The sequence below is a fragment of the Ictidomys tridecemlineatus genome, chromosome 16, assembly GCF_052094955.1.
Source record: "Ictidomys tridecemlineatus isolate mIctTri1 chromosome 16, mIctTri1.hap1, whole genome shotgun sequence".
In the NCBI taxonomy this organism is placed as follows: Eukaryota; Metazoa; Chordata; class Mammalia; order Rodentia; family Sciuridae; genus Ictidomys; species Ictidomys tridecemlineatus.
The window spans coordinates 18,373,784-18,394,293 of NC_135492.1; positions in this window are offsets into that span (position 1 = coordinate 18,373,784).

The window sequence follows — 20,510 nt, forward strand, 5'->3', positions numbered from 1 at the left end:
CAATGAAAAATTCTAAAGACAAGGAGGAAGCATCACAGACTAAGGGTGAGGAAAGAGCTGGGGGTGGGAGCAGGAGGAGGAGGCACGTGCTCGGGACTTGCTGCTGCCCTAAAGGGCACAGCACCCTGAGCTGAGCAGCATGTTAGTCCACACCATGCTCCAGGATCATTTCCTGACTCCCATCATGACCCTGTGGTTACAAAGATCATGTCCTTAGTGTCCAGGAAGAACACGGCTCCTTTGCTCCTGAGCCAGGAGAAAGGGGAGAGAGGGAGGGAGAGACTGAGCCAGTGGGAAAAATGTTTATCTGCAGAATCCAAGTGAAGCACAGATGGTATTCTTTGCACTCTTTCACAACTTGTCTGTAAGTCTGAAATTAAATTGAAATAAAAAATAAGAAAAATAATGCAGTTTTCCATTTAACCTTTACTTGGTAACCTGGAACTTATGTGGCCACCAGGAATATGCTGTAACCTAGTGATGCCTTCTAGGGTGGCTTGGCTCTGCAAGGCTGAGAGAGCCTTAAACTTTGTGGAAATGCTTTTAACTTTCTTACTCTCTGCAGCATTGAATCAGGTCAGCTGTGCTGTTCAGCAGCCCCTGAGGCACCCCTGTAAGTTTCACTTTTTAAATTTGTCTATTATTTGTTTTTTTGGTCAGGCACAGTGGTGCACACCTGTAACTCCAGAAACTCAGACAGCAGAGGTAAGATTACAAGTTCAAGGCCAGCCTGGGCAGCTCATCAAGACCCTGTCTCAAAATAAAAAATAAAAAAGCTGGGAATGTAGCTCAGTGGTAAAGCGCCCTTGGGTTGAATCCCCAGTACCACAAAATAAATAAGTAAGTAAAACATTTGTAAAAAGTGTATTTTATTTTATTTTTTTGATGAAGTCTGGCTAAATTGCTTAGGCTGGCCCCAAACTTGCCATCTTCCAGCCTCAACCTCCTAAGCAGCTGGGATTACAGGTGTGTACCACACAGACATCCTAAGTAAATTCTCTAATATACTGCAGGTTTGGAATCAAATTCAGTGCATGTTCATTTTACAAATGAAAAAACTCTAGCCCAGAAAGGTTAATTTACTGAACAAGAATAGGATTTGAATAATTCCAAAGTTCTTTTTTATGTTACAATGCTAATATGACCAGTGCATAAAATAAGAGCTCACAGTATCTCAGTGAAGAACTGTTAGCAGTAGCAGGGGCTGGGGGGATGACTTCATCAGTGATCTCAGCTTCCCACTTGCCTGTTCTGTTTACTTTCTCCTGGTCAGATAAGTTTCTGCAGATCAGTCCAACTTTGGCCCATTTCAGGATTCCCCCCTAACCGACCTCTTAACAGAAACCCGGGTTTCATAATCTCTAGGTACTTAGGGCCTACCCTAAATACCTAGAGATTATTGGCTGGAGGTATTGATCCAAGTTGAGATTGCTATCACTTGATTTACACACAACTAGGCCAGTGGAGGGTCAGTCATCTGGAACCATATCGGTGAGGACCACAGCCCTGCAGGGACCTGCTTCCCCTAGAGGTAAGTCCCAGGCACTTTCAGATAACTGATGTCCTGCCCCCTGACTCCCTGGGATTCTTCAAAGAAAAGAAGCCTCTTGAATTTCTCAGGGCCATTCTCCAGAGCGCTGGGGCTTACCAAAGGCCTCTGGATGGGAATAATGTCTACAACAACCATCTGACTATAACAACCAAGTCTGCCAAATGGTTTAAACTTTATTTTGAGGAGGTTATTATGGAATAAATAAATATTAATTTTTTTTAGTTGAAATTGAACACAATTACTTTATTTTATTTATTTATATGTGGTATTGAGGATCAAACTCAGGGCCTCACATGTGCTAAGCAAGCACTCTGTTGCTGAGCCACAACCCCAGCCCCAAGGAATAACTTGTCAAGCCACGTTCACATTTTGAAATAATTTTCAAAAACCCAAATATTTAGGAAAATTTCCAGCAACAGGGACTGCTCAAGCAACTTTTTATTTGGGGGGGGGAGGGTACCAGGAATTGAACCCAGGGATTTTTAACCACTGAACCATATCCCCAGCCACACCCCTTTTAAAAAATATATTTTTTATTCTAGTGACTGAATCTTACTGAGATTCTAAGGGCCTCACTAAGTTGCTGAGGCTGGCTCTGAACTCCTGAACCTCCTTCCTCAACCTCTTTTCTCAGCCTCCCAAGCCACAGGGATTACAGGTGTGTGCTACCTCACCAAGCCTGTTTAATAAATTTAAGGGTATATGCCCTCAAGGGAATGCCACAGCACCCAAAGAAGGAAGGAGGAATCAGGAAGTTTAGTGAAGGCATGGAATGATCTCCAAGGCATATTATTAAGCTAAAAAAGCAAACTGTACACACCAAATAAGGTACCAAAACAAAACTATATTAAACAAAACAAAAATTAACTCCAATGGATCATAGATGCTACTGTTAAGAGCCATAACTAGAAGACATAGAAGCAAGATTTTGTAATATTGGGCAATGACTTCTTAGATACAGTACCAAAAGCATAAGCAAGAAAGAAAAAAAAAAACAGATCAACAGAACTTAAAATCTAAATTGAAAAACTTCCATGCTTCAAAATATCAACAAAACGGGAGAAAATTTCCATAAGACAGTGGAAATATTTATTTGCAAATAAATAAAAAGTTTGATAAGTCACTTGTATCCAAATATATATAAAAGAGCCAGGGCAGGGGCTCTTGCCTTTGTAATTGAGCAGGACAAAGTCACTAAGTAAATTAGAAAATAAAAAGGGCTGGGGATGTAGCTCAGTGGTAAAGAGTCCCTGGATTTAACCCAAGTATTGTGGAAGGGGAGTGTATTTGTGTGTATATATACCTTCTAATAAATATTATTTGTTTTGCACATCAAAAGTTGCCCCACTGGTAAGGTAAGTTTTTTAAAAAACATCTCAAAAGTTTTTCCTGAACTATGGAAGACACAGACTGTCTCACTGCCTGAGACAACACAAATTACGTGTAACTTTGGGAAAATTCAAAATGCCCAAAATGCGAAGTTTTGCTGAGCACAAAAATGACACTACAAATGGAAAATTGTATATCAAACCTCCAGTGACAGATCACAGTCAAAACATAGGAGATCAAAAATACTATATAAGGCTGGGCCCAGTGGTGCACACCTATAATCCCAGTGGCTCGGGAGGCTGAGGCAAGAGGACTGTGTGTTCAAAGCCAGCCTCAGCAATGGCAAGGCACTAAGCAACTCTAAATAAAATACAAAACAGGGCTGGGATATGGCTCAGTGGTTGAATGTCTCCAAGTTCAATCCCCAGTCCCCAAACAAAACAAAATTATATAAGAAGACTTCAAACTCTGTGTACAAGGTGGGTATGAAACATGAGTGAATTTCATGTCCATACTTAGAGCACACCCCAAGATACCTCATCATGCACATGCAAATATCTCCAAATTAAAAAAAAAAGAAGAAACATGAAATCTGAAACATTTCTGGTCCCAAGCATGTCAAATCAGGGATGCACCACCTCTAGTACTTAATCCATGAGCTAATTACAGGACCAAAAGGAGTTAATATTCACAAAGGACTCAGCATAGTAGCTGGTCAAGTATGAGCTCTATATACATTTTTTTTCCAGTGCTGGGGATGGAACCCAGGACTTGCCCTTGTGAGGCAAGCACTCCTCCATATACATTTGATAAATAAGCAGCTGTAACAACATTTAGGTCTACTTGTGAGCCAGAGTGGTTCTGGACAAAAATTAAAATGTCTATGGAATGAGATGTTGGCTTCTCCTTCCTTGTAGCCACTACTGCTCCCGGGATGAGCCCAGCAGTTTTGGTTCTGTTGACTGCATGTTCAAAGGGACTCAGGCCACGCCTGTCTTCGATGATGTCTGCCACAGCACTGTCTCAGGAGGAGCACGTCATCTGCCTTCTGCCAGGCTGCTGCACTGGGGCTGAGTGTAAGCGCTCATTGAGGTCTGCCTTCCTTGGAAAGGAGAGGCTGTAAGGCAATCTGTAAGGAAAACTGTTCAACACTGTCCAATGCTGACTGGACCCAGCAGCAGAGTGCAAAGGAGACACTGTGTAAGGAACCCAGCTGATGATCCAAGTGCAAAGCTGAATCAAGGGCAAAATAAGGCAAAGCTCAGGGAACACATCACAGACGCATCACTGAAACCACATTTCACAAATAACCCCACCCTCAGCTGCACTGATAAACACTGGTTTGCAAACATTTTCAGTAATGTTCTCTGCCAGCATGCTGTGTGTGGCTTACCAAGGTAGGCCTACATCCTGACACAACATGTTAACAGTTGTAAAAACTGAGGTGCCTAATCACACCTCTCTCATCTATGGCCTCACGAAAGTTGGGAGGTGAGCCACAGGATGTCCCTTGATAGCAGGAACAACACTTTTCTTAGAGACTGATTTGGGGCTTGCTCTAGAATAAAGTACAAAGGATGGATCATACCCAAACTCTGGAACACAGAGCAAGACAATATGACTTTAGCCCTAACATTTCCCAAGGCACTTGCTACCGATCACCCAACCAGTCTATTGCCACATAATTTGCAGAGCCCAAGCCACAAGGGGAAAAGTACTTGGTACCCAGGTGAGGAGGGTAAGAGGATCCTGCAGAGTTGGCCACTGATTTGCTGTAGTGCTCCAGGGCACACCCTGACCCTGACCTTCCCAAGGCCCTGCTGGGCCTGTGCTAAACCCAGAGGGGCAAAGGGCAAGGGCAGAATTCACAGGTGGGAAGGCCCAGAGGACCAAGGGGTAAAGAGTGGCAGGCCAAAACCTGTCCTGGGATGCATGGGCTTGGCAGGGGTCACAACTTTATCTGAGTTGCCACTCCAAGTTCCTGCACATACTCCACAGTCCTGTCATAGACTTCATGTACAAAATACAAACTGAGAGATAAAATGATGCAGAATTCTAAGACAACTCCAAGTTCCCTGCAGGACCCTTTTGAGTGTGAGGCTCTGTGTGACTTCACTAGTTGCATGCTTTTGAAGCCACAGAAAATTTAGCAAAACGGGTCCAGGTTTGTGTGCTGGCCCCTGGCCGGAGCCTCCATCACTACCAGGAACTGAGACTTTCCAGTGCCCTCTTCTCATGCTCTTGTCTGGGGTGCAAGGGGAGTTCCATTCATCAGCAGGGAACTCACAACAGACCCACCAAAAACTGGGAAGCTCTTGAACATGGACCCATGCTAGTATGCACCCTGGCAGTGAAAACATTAATTCTCTGCTTGTCATTTGCTGGAGTGAACATATATCAAAGACTAGAAGCACAACAACTAGAGACTGAAAAGAAGAAACAGCCAGGAATGGCAGTTGTGCCTGTAATCCCAGTGACTCCAGAGGGCTGAGGCAGGAGGACTGCAAGTTCAAAGCCAGCCTTAGCAACTTAATGAGAGAGACGCTGAGCATTTTAGCAAGACCCTGTTTCAAAATATAAAGGGCTTAGGATGTGGCTCAGTGGTAAAGTGGCCCTGAGTTCAATCCCTGGTACTAAGAAACAAACAATCTGTGTATAATCTTGCATTTAACAATGTATACATATGCTTATGTTGGGCTCTGATAGTATGAGAGACAAGGATAATCTGATACAACTGAAGAATTTTATTCATTTATTTTGAGGACTGCAAGGTTTTAAACAACAACAACAAAAAAGGGATCTGACTATAAATAGTTCCTGCTGCTATGCTGAAAAAGGAACAGAGGGGATGTGGACAGAAGCAGGGGCCAGGCAGGAGGATCGCCTGCACTGAGGGGTTTGTGGCCAGTCTAGGCAACACAGACCTGTTTCAAGAGATAAAATTAAAGAAGAAGCGGGAGAAGAAGCTACTACCAAGGTCCAGCGCTGAGCAGTGCAGTGGTGATCTCACTGAGGGGAGGAAGTGGCAAGAGAACTGGTGAGGCAGGCATCTCACAAGTGGAGAAGAAAAGCCCCTGGGTTTCCAGCCTGAGCAACTGGATAAATTAAGGTGATTACAGGGCCAGAGACTTAACTGGAGAGAAGGAAAGCCATCTGAAGTTTTGGGAAGTGCTCGGTTTGAAATGTCCGTGGCACTTTCAGACATCCAAATGAGTCAAGCAGTAGGGGATGTGCGGGTGTGGAAGTCTGGGGCTTGAACCCTGGAGGCTACCAGCATGGGTGGTACAGAAAACCACAGGGGCAGGTGCCCCCACTGGGAGCGGGGACTAGGCTGGAGGCACATCCACCTGTAGAGGTCAGGGCTGGGGGAACATGACCAGGTGGGCTGAAGGGGCTGAGAGGTCACACCAAGTGACTACACAAAAGGACCAACAGGGTTGGGCAACTTGAAGTCCACAGGTGAGTGACTCTGATAGGAGGAGCTTCAATGGAGCGGCGGGGGCAGCTTGGGGCCTGGACTGAACTGAGAGCAGAAAGGAGAGGTGCGTGCCAGGCTGGAGTGCAGATACCGCCTGGGGAATTCTGCTGAGGTCTGAAGCCTAGAAATGTAGCTAACGTGGACTGTGGGACCAAAGGAGGGCTTCCTAACACTGGAAGCTCCAGCGCAAGACCCTGCCACAGCCAGGGCAACCAGAGGACAGGCCATGCAGAGCCATGAGCAGAGGGTGACAGGCCTCCCGAAACCAGAGAGCATAGCAAGGGGACAGGAGTGCCTGGCAGTGATCGGAACACAGAACACACACTAAGGACCAGGCAGGAGGCAACCATCCAGGAGTGACTAATGCAAACAAGAAAGTGGGGAAGGATTGGAAGTCACAAGAGCTCTAGGAACTGCTGCAGTGAGACTGAGAGGAAGTGGCACTTAAGAGTGGGACTAGATTTTGAAGTTAGTGCACTTTCTGGTAATTGACACAGATCAGAGAAGATAAGCAGGGTTGAAGAGAACCACATAAATCAGGCAGATGTTGGGGGTCAGGACTGCCTGTGTGTGACTGTGGTCAAGGGGAAGTGACAAATGAGAGGTAAAGCCAGACTAAGTGAGGTACCAAGCCAGTGCCCTGGCTGTGGTCGCCAGGCCAATGCTGCTTGCTAGGCACCCTGGGCTTCCTGGGGTACCACAGCAACCTATGAAGAATTCAGTGTTAATCTACACAAGGTAAACTACCCACCTTACAACCTTAGGCAGCTTAAATGATTACAAATTCAAAAACTTTTCTACTTAAAACTTTTTTTTTTTTTTTTTGGTACCAGGGATTGAACTCAGGGGCACTCAGCCACTGAGCCACATTCTCAGCCCTATTTCTGTATTTTATTTAGAGACAGGGTCTCAATGAGTTGCTTAGCACCTTGCTAAATTGCTGAGGCTGGCTTTGAACTTACCATCTCTTGCCTCTGCCTCCCGAGCCACTGGGATTATAGGCGTGTGACACCGTGCCTGAGTTGTTTTGTTTTTTTGCCACTTAAAAATTTGTATGGAACACTATAAGTACCACCAATAAATACACTCAATAAATATCTACAGAATTTCTACTATATCCCAGACACTTTCCTAGGGATCATTTGAGGTTTATATTCTAGTGGGAAAGCCACAGAAGAATATAGAAAAAATTAATATATTCCTAGCTATAAATAACAGAAAGCAATGTAAGTGAGCAAATAATGAGAATCATGGCCCTTTCACTTTCTGCTATTTTATAGTGGAAGACATGCTCATGGGCTGTGCTCACACTCACCTTTGTGCACTCTGACTTCCAAGGCCAAGAACACTTGAGTATACACCTGAGGGGGGAGGAAAACCAGGAGAGAGTGTGCTACTGTACACAAAACCAAGGAGACATGAAATAGCCTGCCATGAAGAGAAGGGGCAAAAGGCAGTGTGTGCACGGGGGGCCGCCAGATACAGGGAGGAGGTGAGCCAAGCTGAGGGTCCCAATCTATCTTGGAGGAATGGGGACGAATGTGGGGCTCAGAGGAATATCCCAATTAAGGCTACCCACAACAGAGGTGGAAGGGCAGATTCGAAGGGCACACAATCAGCTTTAGGGAGACCATTTAGGAGGGGGGTCTTGCAGTAATCTGAACTTAAAATGATTGACACTAGTCGCAGCCCAGTGGAAAGGAAGGGTGGGCTAAGTAGAGGCATGTTTGGTGGGGAGGCAGGGTGAAGGAAAGTATCCTAGGATGAACCAACACAGTCTGGGGCTCAGGTGAGTGGGGGGAGGAGGGGAGGCAGACAGACAGCAGGATAGGAGAAGGGTTCCCAGGAGGGGACCAAAGGACAGCTGGGGATGGGGGAGATGTGCAGCTGAGTTTGAACACAGAGCTCTAGCTGCTCCTGGACACTCAAGCAGATTTGTGACCATGGAGTGATGTCAGCTGGCTGAGAACCTCCAGTTCACAGCACCAAGGATACATGTAGGAGTCACCATTTATTCAACAAATAGTAACTGGACATCTGTCTCTGCCAGATGAGCCTCTAAGTCAAACCTGGATGGGATCAGCAAAGACGCACACACAGTGAGCCCAGCCAGAGACTGGACAGGACCGGATCAAGGAAAAGCCAATGCTGGGGCACAGGCGGGGAGCACCTGGCAAGGCAAGGGAATAGGATCCTGAGTCAATGAGGCCAAGGAAAACATTCCAGAAACCGTGGCCTGGAGCAGGTGAGTTGGCACCACCAGGCTGCCTCTGACAGAGTGAGAAGCAGGTGAGGAGGGCAGGAGTCAGGAAACACTTAGTGGAGCTGTCCCCGAGGCCTGTGTGTTGACAGCCTGGTCCCAGCCCTTGGTGCCATGGGAGGTAGTGGGACTGTCAAGCAGCAGGGCCTAATTAGTGGGAGGAAGGGTGCCCTTGGATGAGAGGGGGACCCAGCTGCAGCCTGTGTCCCTCCCATGGCTTCCTGGCCATTTGGAGATGAGGGCCTCACTCCTCCTTGTGTCCCACCATGAGTCATGGTGCTGCCATGGGCCCAGAACAGAGAGCCAAGCATCCCGAACTGCAATCTCTGAAACCCTGAGCCCAAATAAACCCCTTACCCCTTTAAGCTGATCATGTGGGGCATCCTGCCCCAGTGACTAACAGAAGGCTGTTAATAACACAAGAGGTAAATAGGAGGTGCTGAAATAGACAGCAGAGATCACCAGAAACCAACAATGGACAGCTCCACGAATGGCCTGACTTCCATCACCCATTTCTGGTATGGTGGTTAATTTTATGTGCCAACGTGGCACATAAATACTAAGGCATGAATTCAACAGAGGATGTGGAACACCTGGTCATCACACTGACCAGTGTGTAGTCTACCAGTTCACTCGGTTTCCTTAAAATGCTCAAAGAGAAGGAAAAATAAAGGGGGAATGCAAGGCCAAAGGCCTCCAGGACCCAGTGGTGTGGTTCCTGTGGGTTTTGATGTACTCTAACATACCCAGACCTCCCTCTGCTTGGGAAGCTGGCCCAAGAGGAGTCTGGGGAAGACTCACAGCAGTGAGTGTCACATTTGAGGTGACATTTAATGATAGTATTAGACATGGAAAATGACAACCCACAAAAGTAGGGGGCCCTGGGATAAGAGAGTGAGAAGGAAAGCCGAACTGATCCTTGAGAGCACTTATCCTTTCCCAGTGATAAAACAAACCCCGAGGAAGAGGTGTCCATCAAACCTAGAAAGGCAGTCTCTGGGAAGAGGCTGAAGCATTAACCCTCCTAAAAATAAATCCTTTCCAGATAACAATCACTGACCCCAGGCCCTCCTTCAGGTCTAGTACAATAAATTCCAGAAACTGACTACTGACCCTAGACTCCCTCCAATTTCAAACAAACCCTAAATTCCTAAGCACTAAAACTGACTCCTTCACTGATAGAACAAACTCCAAATTCCTGGGTGCCCAGAGAAAATTGGTATGCTCACCAGACCACCTCTTAGAATAACCTGTATAGGCCCAGGCCCCTTCTTTGTTTGTGGGCTCATTTTCCACCAGGAAAGTGGGTCCCACCTCAGCTCATTTCATTCCTGCGTCCCCTGCTTCTGTGTGAAATTTCATTTCTGAATAAAGCACTGAGCAGATTTGTGAAGTTTGCATTCATCCTGGTCTTTTTGTGCTAATAGATAGAGGTTCACCAGGGAAAAAGGGAAAGCAAACTCAGAGAACAGGGCGAGAGACAGGAGGTTGTTCACTGTTACAGGAAGATGTGTCACCAGACTTCTTTTCCCTCAGTGCAGCCGGTAGAACATTCCTCAACATGCAGTTTCCTGTGCCACAAGACCTGACTCAGGGAACAACACACTCTGTAGTCACCTACAGACATTACAGACATTCTGCCTACCCAGAGATGGACACTTCCCACTGTAAATGGGCAGTGGACATTCTGAGTTTTGTTAGTCAGCTTCCTGCATCTTTGTGGGGGACAAATGGAACACACTAGTATTAGCTTGTGGAGTAAAAGACAAACTCCTTTCAATCACAAGACAGAAGAACAAAGGGGGAGAAAACCTACAAGGATAATAACTATTCTAGATTCCCATGGGGAAGGAGAGCATCCAGCCCTCCTTGCTTGTGATTACTGGTTACTTTGCCTAAAGAGTTGCAAACTGTGGCTTCCTCATTTCAGGGGGAAGGATAGGCTCCTTTAGGTGTCCAGGGCACATTTTTTCCCTCAGTTAGATTTTGGTGAATAAACTGTCCTGGCATCTAGAACTCATTAACATTTTAAAGGATATTTTTATCCTTCTTGCCTTGAGCCCTAAGACTTGAAGCCAGGGCAGTTTCAAATAAAACAAAAAAGGGTAGAGACTGAAAGTTAGAACTCCAGGCCTGCAATTTTCTGATGTCAAACCTTTGGAAGAAAGTTAACAATTCACTATCCAGCACAAAATATACCAAATGCTTGTTGAATGAATTAACAGTGAACAAACTGACAATGATGAATGAATGAATTGTGAAATGATGAAACGAGTCTACTTCTTGGATAGTTACCTACTTGTTGTTTCCTATCTGGATAGTGATTTGCAAGATTGAGAATTCAGTTACAGTTTGACAAGTTCCAAAATTTGTATTGATAAGGATTTTGAGACAAATTGCAGTCATTCAGAATTATTCACTGAGTCCCAGCTTTGCTAAACATGTTCTACCTCAATGCAAAGTATTTAAAAATTTAAAACATAGATAAGAAGCCATTCCTTCTACATTTAATGAAAGATATTGGGACAATAGGCAGCAATTATACAATTGGTTGGCAGTTATACAGTAGAATTCAGTGATGGTGCCAGGTATCCCGCCCTCTGATAAATCAAAGCAGACAAGATTCAACCCAATCATATGTCACATAAATTGTTTTTGATATGCTGAAAGATCTTTTTGTGGAAAGGTCAGAGTCTGAGACACAAGCAGATAGGTTCTTCTTCTGAAGAGAACAGTCCCAGTAAAAACACAGGGATGGCAATGTGCGAGGCACGAAAGGTGGGACTTAGAACTCTAGCATTAAAAAGTATCCGCAAGAAGCCAACAATCTTACCATAAAGGGACAGAGAACAAGTGCAACCTGCGAAACTCAGTAAAGGGGAGAGTATGGAATTTGCCATTGGGACATTGCTACCTGCTCCGTGCAATTTCTTAGTCATGGATATAAATAGAATTATGGTTTTGAAATAAGAGGTCAGTATTACACTGGTGATGACATCGTTGCTTTCTTCTGTGTCGCTTATTTTCAAAGAGTATAGGGAAAATTTAAAACCAGAGGGCTATTTAAAACAAGAAACAAAAAACAGAGAATATAAACACTAATAACCACTTGGGAGCATTAACTAAACTGCTTCACCTTCCTTTATGATGTCTGAAAACACAGAATCATAGCGGCTCCTTGGTCTAGGTGTATGAGTCTCGCTTAGGGTGCAAGAGGTCCCAGGTTTGAGTACCGGACAGCTCTCTTTTGCACTCCGGAGTTATGCGTTGTCTACGTGTGTGAGCGAAACTTTATTTTTTATTTTTTATTTTTTATTTTTATTTTTTTTGTTTTGTTTCTCTGAAATATTTTTTAATTGATTTTATTATTTTATATAAATACACTACAACAGTGGAATGTATTACAATCCTTATTACACACATATAGCACAATTTTTCATATCTCTGTATATAAGGTATGTTCAGATCAATTTATGCCATTATACATGTATTTTTGCATTAAAATTCTTTTTTTATTAGTTGCTCATGACAATACAATGATCTTGACGTATCATACACTGGGTATGATTTTGTATTATTTTATTTTTATTTTATTTTTTCTAGTGGTAGGCTGGTAAACAGAGTCAAAAAAAAATGAAAGCCCTTATATATAACGTTTGCCAATGTTTATGGCATAAAGAAGACTCACAACATGACTAATTTCAACCCATCTATGTGACTTCATTGAAACCACCAATGTGATGTCACCAAAAGTGGATCTGGAAGAGTCTAACCATCAGCTGGTGTAAGCCAGCTCCAACACCCCGCTATTTATTTCCCTATGGCTGATGGTGAAACAAAGGCTCAAAAGTAACATTGAGATGGTTTCATTGGAAGAATGTGAAACCATAACTATATTTTCCCTTTAAAAATAGGGAAAATTAACATCTGACATAAAAAGGGGTCTGGAGACATGGCACTTCCAAGAGTGGCTAATGTCACTTTTCACATTCATCTTTGAAACAAAGATTCTTCCCATCCTTCTATGCTGCATCTCAGAGCCAGCTGAGCTCCCCTAATGGCCACCCATGACTGTCTCAGTTCCCAGCATGGATGACAACATCCAATAGACAGAAACAGTTTTATCTTTTTTATCAAGAAGAAAATCAATACAGATGTTTATGTAAGCTCACAGGACTCCAGGGACACACATACTGCTCTCAGGTACAGATGGAATTTTCACTCTTTGCAGAAAGAAAAATTCTATTTTTTTGTATAGTGTCTTCACCCATGTTCCCTGACCTTGCAGCAGTATCCTAAATATCCCTGGATCTGAGGCACATAGGTATGCAGGGTTAAGGAGACCTCACAATTGTTTTTGTCATGGACCTGCCACACGACTTAGATTAGATTAGATCAGTTAAATTAAGTGGTGACTGTCTTTAGATGAGGGTTTGTTTATTTGGTTTGGTTTTTCTAGCACTCTGAATTGTTCAAAGAGCAGTTAGTTGTTATTCGGCCCAACATGTACCTATTAAGGGAGAAAGTGGGGAGGAAAACTCAAACTCCCCTTACTGCCTGCCTTGTTCATGGTACCGACTGCTACCTGTGTTGGAGTCTTCCCATCCATCTCCTTGTCTGCAAAGTCATGCAAAACACCTTGTTTCCAGTCTTTGGTTTCAACCTACAACCAGAGGTTTCCTTTGACTTTCCCCTCCTCATTAGTGTCATTTTTGTCTGCAACTGTTGAGATTTAATACTAATCACTTTCACTACGAATTCTGCTCTGCCAAATCAGATTATATGAGAAATAATAGATGATTTTTTAACCCTAACTTAAAAAGTACACATGAAAAATAAATACCTAGCTTCGGGCTCTGGGATACCTCAGAAGCTGGGCAACTTTGGGACTGGTGTTAATATTTTTTTGTGGTAGGAATACTCTGGCCTTTTGGGGTAGAAGAGGAAAACTGATGACCTGAAGGCTGCTTCCAGGCTATTTATATTTTATTGAAAAAAAACATAAAACTGAAAATTTCATGTCCTTCTAAAAAAAACCTGTAAGATGTGGCTGGAGTCAGTGGGACCTGAGAGCTGCCCTTGTTGACAGACCTGAGTTTTCCACTTTTCCCACTTTTACCTCTTGCCTCTTATCAGCCACACCATTTGCTCACCTGCCTGGGCCTTTGTAAGTCCATGAAATAAGCACTGAGTGAAGCTGTTTGGTGGATAGTGGACAAGTTGTTCTACCCAATTGAAAAACTGAAAAGAGGGAACCTAACTCTTCTCTCCTGGTTCTCTAATCTCTGTGTTCTACACATCCTTCTTCCCTTAACAGATCAATTCTAACCTTTAGCCTCTGGACTCTTGCTTTTCTCCCTGGACCACCCGAAGAAAGCTCATGTGTTCTAGGATTTACCAATTTTCTCTTGGCTCATGACACCCAAGTCTCTCTAGCCTCATCTTTTCTTTCAAGGTACTGTCCGAGGGTTAAATTTAGAAAGCAGCAGAGATTTCCACCATGGGGCAGCCCTGAATCCAATCCTGGGTTAGCAAGCTGAACTTTGGCAAACATGGAAGAGCCTTGAGCCTCCATTCTTATGTTTTGGGCATAACATTTCTTACTATGGTGATTGAAAGTCTTAAATATAATTTATAGTGGGTGCTTGGCAATGCCTGTCGGCTGTCAGAGACTTGATTATCTTCATACTGTCTTCAGTGCCTCAATCCCAGAGCCCTTGGCTATAAAAGTGACTTTTTGCATTGAGATGTCAAGTGTTGTCTCCCTTGGAACTGCCAGGAATAAGGCCTGCCAAGGAACTGGGGACAGAGGAGTAGACAGTCCACCGTGAAAAACAGGACGGGGTGGAATTTGCTGATGAGACAAATGGCCACAAAGCTTTGTGGGAATCAAGAAGGGCCAAGAATAGCAAACTTGCCCGATGGCACAATGCAATCCTGCCACATCAAATCAGAGCCTTTATTCCTATCTTTAGGAGCAAAGTAAGCAACTAAATGCCCTGGGACTTGCTTAACAATGATGACCAGCAGATAAACAAAGTCAAGGGAGCAAATAGTGTCAGTGGCAACCTAGAGGGTTACTCTGCAGCTTGCCCACTCCTTTCAAAAGCAGTTTTCCCTTAGTAACAGGTAACATATGCTTTCGGGAAAGTCCGTGTGTGTGTGTGTGTGTGTGTGTGTGTGTGTGTGTGTGTGTGTGTTCATTTGATTTTTGGTGGTGCTGGGGATTGAACCCAGGGCCTTATGTATGCTAGCCTAGCACTCTACCAACTGAGCTATATCCCCAGTCTCTTTCTCATGTTTTGATGCAGTGTTTATATGCTTTTTTTTTTTTAATAGAAATTTCACAGATCCAGGAGAGGATTACCAATTCGTAGGGAGAGAAAGGAAGGTAAAATTTGGTACATTTTTGAAGCTGGGCTATGAATGTTGCACACATTATTTTATTTTCCATTATCTGGAGATAACTTTTTAAGATTCTAGGATGGGTGAGCGAAACTTTAGAGGAACGCTTCACTCTCAAATACGGCTATGAGGAGTGGCGGGAAGACGTAGAAAGTGTGTGAGGGACACAAACCTGGCCCCCAACCTGCGTGGGCAGCGTGGGCAGCGGGTGCAGCGGGTGCGTGGTGCGCCCTGGGATCCTCCGCCCTCAGGGGTCATGCTCCCTGCGGGGCTGCCTCTGGCTTGCGGGCTCCGGAGCTGCGGTGGCCCCATGGCCTTCTAAGGCCTGCAGGGGGGCCGCGGGGAGTGGAGACAAGCCTAGGCTCATCCGGGCTTTGAACCCGGGACCTCTCGCACCCCTAGGCCAAAGAACTGCCCTTGGCCGCAGGGCTCCCAGCGCCTCCCTTCAGCCTCACCGCCTCGCCTTGTTTCCCGGTCCGTGATATGCGGCTCGCAGAGGCTCTGAGCTCTGGGCCTGGAGCCTTCCCACCGCTCGGGGTTGCAGCCCAAGGACCTGCACTGCCCCTGGCTCCGCACAGCACTTGGGAAGAGACGAGGCTCTAGAGCGGGGCTCTGAGCTGCAATCCAGGGAGGAGCCAGGGCTCCGGAGAGGGGCTCTGCGCTGCACCCCGGAAAGGGGCCAAGACATCTGGAACCGGGCTCTGCGCTGCGCGCTGCACCCAGGGGAAGAGTCGGGCTCCCGAGCGGGGCTCCAGGCTGCACCCCAGGAGAAGCTGGGACCTCTGGAGCCGGGCTCCGCGCTACATCCTGGGGAGGAGCCAGGGCTCCCGAGCGCAGCTGTGCAGCTCTGGCGGCGACACGCTGAGGGGCTCCACTGTCGCTGGAGCCAGGTGACCCAGGCGTGAGCCAGTGCAGCAGCTCACGTGTCGGGGAGGGTGGGAGAGCACCGTGCCTGGCTCGGAAGGGAGGGAGACGAAGGAAGCGTCGGGGAAGAATGGCACAGCCCGGCCTCCGGAGGGCCACTCGGGTTCCTGCGCGCTCCGCTCACTCGGCCAGCTCGGTCAACTCCTTCGGCTCTGCTGTGATTGCCCCACTTTGCAGACCAAGAAATCGAGGCCTGGGGTGTTCAGTAGGTCACTTAGGACACAGAGCTACGAAGCAGCAGCGGCAGCGGTGAGCTCCTGTGACCCGGGGAGGTGCGCGAATGTGGGCAGGGTGACGGTTAAGGAGACATGCAGCTGGGGAGAGGGACTGGTGGCTTGAAGGAGGGGAGCACAGGGGGCTGGTCTTTTCTCTCCCTGCGCACAAATCTGAGCCTATGGCTGCGTCCTGCTCCTGGCTTCCTGCTCCGGTGGTCGGTGGCCGCATGGCAGAGGTCCCTCATTTCTGAAGCCCTCTTCCACCGTGGACTACCTTTAATTCAGGGGTATGGGATCCATTGCCCTGTCGCCTGAGGGTCCAGATGGTGTGTTTGCCCTGTCACTTCTGTGGGGTGGGGTACTTGGGATTGAACAGTGCATAGATGGGGGATCCAGCTTCATCTTAAACACTTGGAAGAAGGCAGAGATCAGGGGACCTAACTTGATCTGCCATGCACCAAGACAACCAGATCTGAGGACCCAAGGGAGGTGACAGTGCACCAGATGGAACATCTAGGACAGTCACATGGGAGGATATTTGGAGCAACTGATAATCCATTTCTCTTCCCACCCAGGACTTAAATTCCTGGCAGATGGTGCATTAGTATTCAGCCAAGCAATGAGAGAAAAGAGCTGTGTACAAGGCCCAGTTAATACAGAGTTCAAAACACAGGGTGGCTGGGACCTCAGATGCTAGGGGGCAGTTGTGCTTGCAAGACAAAATCCCCGATACCAAAGGAAAAGTTTTTATTTGGGACAAAAACCTTTCTTGACCTCCTTTACTACCATCATGAGTTTCTGTGGGAATGAGAAAACTCTGCCTGGGTGTTGGACACCCTCAGGGACTGGGGGCCTTGGAAGAACCAGCCTTGAAGGGACAGGAGGATGTAGGCACTGGAAAACTCCTGACAACTGCATCCTTGGATCCTTCATCTCCCCTGCAGCCTCAAACTCCACATACCTAGGTGGAGTTTGGGTAAGAAAGGCACAGGCCAAGCTGAGAAGCAGGTCAGGTATATCAGGCAGGAGATGGTGGCAGTGATATGGAGCTGTGTCCTGGAGTGAGCTGGGTCAGTCCCAGGAAAGAGCTGCTCCCAAGGGCGAACCACAGTTCTGGGGACACAGTATATCACCTAACATCTTAAGGGAATCAGATCTGAGGGACCCAGGCAGGGCCCCTAGCTCAAGCTTATTCCAGGTCTCTCCTGTCCCTGCCAAGAATCACACAGATTAGGTAAGTGCCAGAAACTGGTCAGAAATGTTATTTATATCAGGGAACACCAGGGGTCCTGACCCAATTCAAGGATACTGAGGCTAGGACCATGAGCTTTGGAAGGATCATGTGGGAGACAAAGGCACAAGATGGGTCATGTGAAAGAGTAAGCTAATTTGAGAACATTGGGTTGCTTCCAATGAAGGCCGGTTCTTTATCTTCTTTTCACTTGTTAGAACGGCAAAAATTACATAGAGAAAATAATACAATAAATACAGTAAAGACTAGACACATGTCCTTGAGGCATCTGAGGTGCTAGATTCCCCTGACCAAGCACTCCCCACTGCCACCCTCTTCTGGAACATCATGTTGAAGTAGTGGCCACTTTCATGAGTTATAACCAACTCTTTTCTGTAAAAAGGTGCCAGTTCCCAGGCAGGTGGCCTGAGTGAGGCTAGTGCAACTTTTCCTTTCTGCAGAGCCAAGAAAGCAGTGGGAGACCTTTTTACTGGGCTGGTTATTCCTCTCTATCCTGACCCTGAACCTCAAGGTAGAGTTAGAATCAGGAGTATGGAGGCTGGAGTGCTGGGATTGTTGGCAAAGAGAATGCCCTGTCAACCAGCTAGAGGGAACCACTATTTAGAGAGCTAGATTCCTCGAAGCCAACACGTAGGTATGTGATAGACTGTACCAAACCCTGCTGTGCAAACCATGATCCCCCAAGTGGGTCTGGGCCCTGAAACCTGACCCATTTCTGCAGTCTTGTAGAAAAATCATCTGTTCAAAGTTGCTTGTGTGCTGCCATTCCTGCAAACCCTTCCACAGGGTCTTTTCCATGGTTGCTGTGGGCTTCAGTTATCCACTGTGCCATGAACAATCAGACCTATGTTTTAAGATGAAATGTCTAGAGTAGGAACCAACATATGAAGCAAGACATCCAACTTCAAATCCTGGCCCACATTAACCCATGGACCTGCTCTGACCTTGGGTCCTCTGGGTAATGGTGATGATCATTAAAAATAAAGATTGCTGCTCTTACAAGGCATTGATGGCAACTGTCATAAGGCACATTTTATGCATGGGTGTGAGATGAATGTGGCAGTGAATGTAGCTCTCTCAGCTTGTTCCTCCTCCCTCAGAAACTTTCTAAGTTTCCCCACAGTTAGCCTCCTTTTTCATCCCACAGTTTTTCTCTTTTCAGAGCTCCAAGAAGAGTTCTGGGTCTTTGTGTTGAATACTCCCCCAAGGAAGCAGGAATGTCCTCTCACATCCAGAGTCTCAGAAAGTTGCCTGTGAATTAGAATTTTGAAAAGCTGCCAGTTCTGGAAGTTCTCACAAATACTCTGAGGTCTGCTGAAATGCTCTGATAGCGATGAAGCCTGGAAGGTGGGCAGCCCACCCTCCCTAGGCACTCCATGCAGCCACTGGTGGGCATTCATTGGGAAGATGATGGAGGCTATTTGGGCCAGTTGAGGTTGTGTGGGAGGGTGAAGACCCAGGGCCCAGCAGCTCCCATGGGACTGGGACCCCTCACTGGCTAAGGAAGGCACAGTGGATCTCAGGCCAGAAGGTGCCATGAGAAATGAAGCGGGATGCTCCACGTCCTCTTCTGGGTCACATTGGTGTGAGTAGAGGAGGCACAGCTGCTCTGCTACAGGAGAAGAGTGCCTTTGCACCCTCCCTTCAGTCACTGTCATGTTTCATTTGAAAGAGGTGGTGACTTCCATTCTGCTGACTTCATTCTATGAGCAGCACTCGCCCTGTCAGGACACAACCTGCTCTCCCCTCCCCCCAGGACACACCTCTGCTTTTACTTTATTACACTTCCACTGCTGTCAGAGAAATCAGTTTGTAGTTTCCTGCTAGAAGCTCATGTTCTGTTGAACTTATTTAAAAATTAGTTTTGATTTTGTTGACTTTTTTCATATTGATTTAAAAAAACTCCATTGATTTTTCTCCTAATTTTTATATCTTTTCCTGATTTACTTAGGCTCTTTCTCTATTTTCCTAAAATGGATCCTTAAATTATTGATGTTACGGCTTTCTTCTTTGGATATATGCATCCTGTGCTAAAATCTTTCTTCTAAGTACTGCTTTCTCTACTTCCTTTGTTGGCTGGTTCCATTTCTTGGACCTGAGGTGAGGCAGAATATCATGGTAGCATGCTTAGTGAAGAAGAGCTGTTCAGTTTAGGGCAGCCAGGAAGCAGAGAAAGAGAGCGAGAGTATGGGCTGTGGAGAAGATAAATTTCAGGCCAAGTTCCAAGTGACCTACTTGCTCCCATTTGGTCTCACCTTCTAGAAGTCCATTCAGCTATCAATGGATTAATCCCATGATGAGGTCAGAGCACTCATGATCCAGTTACTGCCTAGAAACTCCACCTCTGAACCTTGATGCCCAGGGGACCATGCTCTCAGCACATGAGCCCTGTGGGGAACATTCTAGATTCCAATCATAACACTAATACAATTCTTTCTTCTTTCAATGAATATTAACTGAACCTGTGTCTTAGATCTAATTTTTATTACATTGTTTTGAGAAGAGAACTTATATATATTTATGGGGTGCCGTGTGATTTTATACACACACACAAAATGTAGAATGATTCAAATGTTAAGCTTATTAATATTATCTATCTAGTTCATTGCTCATCTATTATATTTTTGTGGTGAAACATTTTAAACTTACTTCTAGTTATTTTTAAATATATAAGAGTCTCATTTTATTCTTCTGCATATGCTATCCATTTTCTCAACACCATTTGTTAAAATGGCTGTCTTTTCTCCAATGTATGTTTTTGACATCTTGTCAAGGATCAGATGATTCTACGTGTGTGGATTTATCTCAGTGTCTTCTATGATATTCCACTGGTGGATGTGTCTATTTTGAGCTCAGTATCTGATACCAATCATTTTGCTCTTTACTTCCATGAGTTAAATTTGTAAATCTAAATTTAAAAATGAATCTGTAAGACATTTATAAAATAATATGAGAAAATATCTAGGTAGCCTTGCATTTTTACAGTAGGTTTTTAATTCAATATCAACATATAATCCATGGAAGAAAATACTGGTAAATTGGGACTTTGATAAAATTTAAAACTTTTAAGAACCCGTGAGACTCAGGTAGTAGGA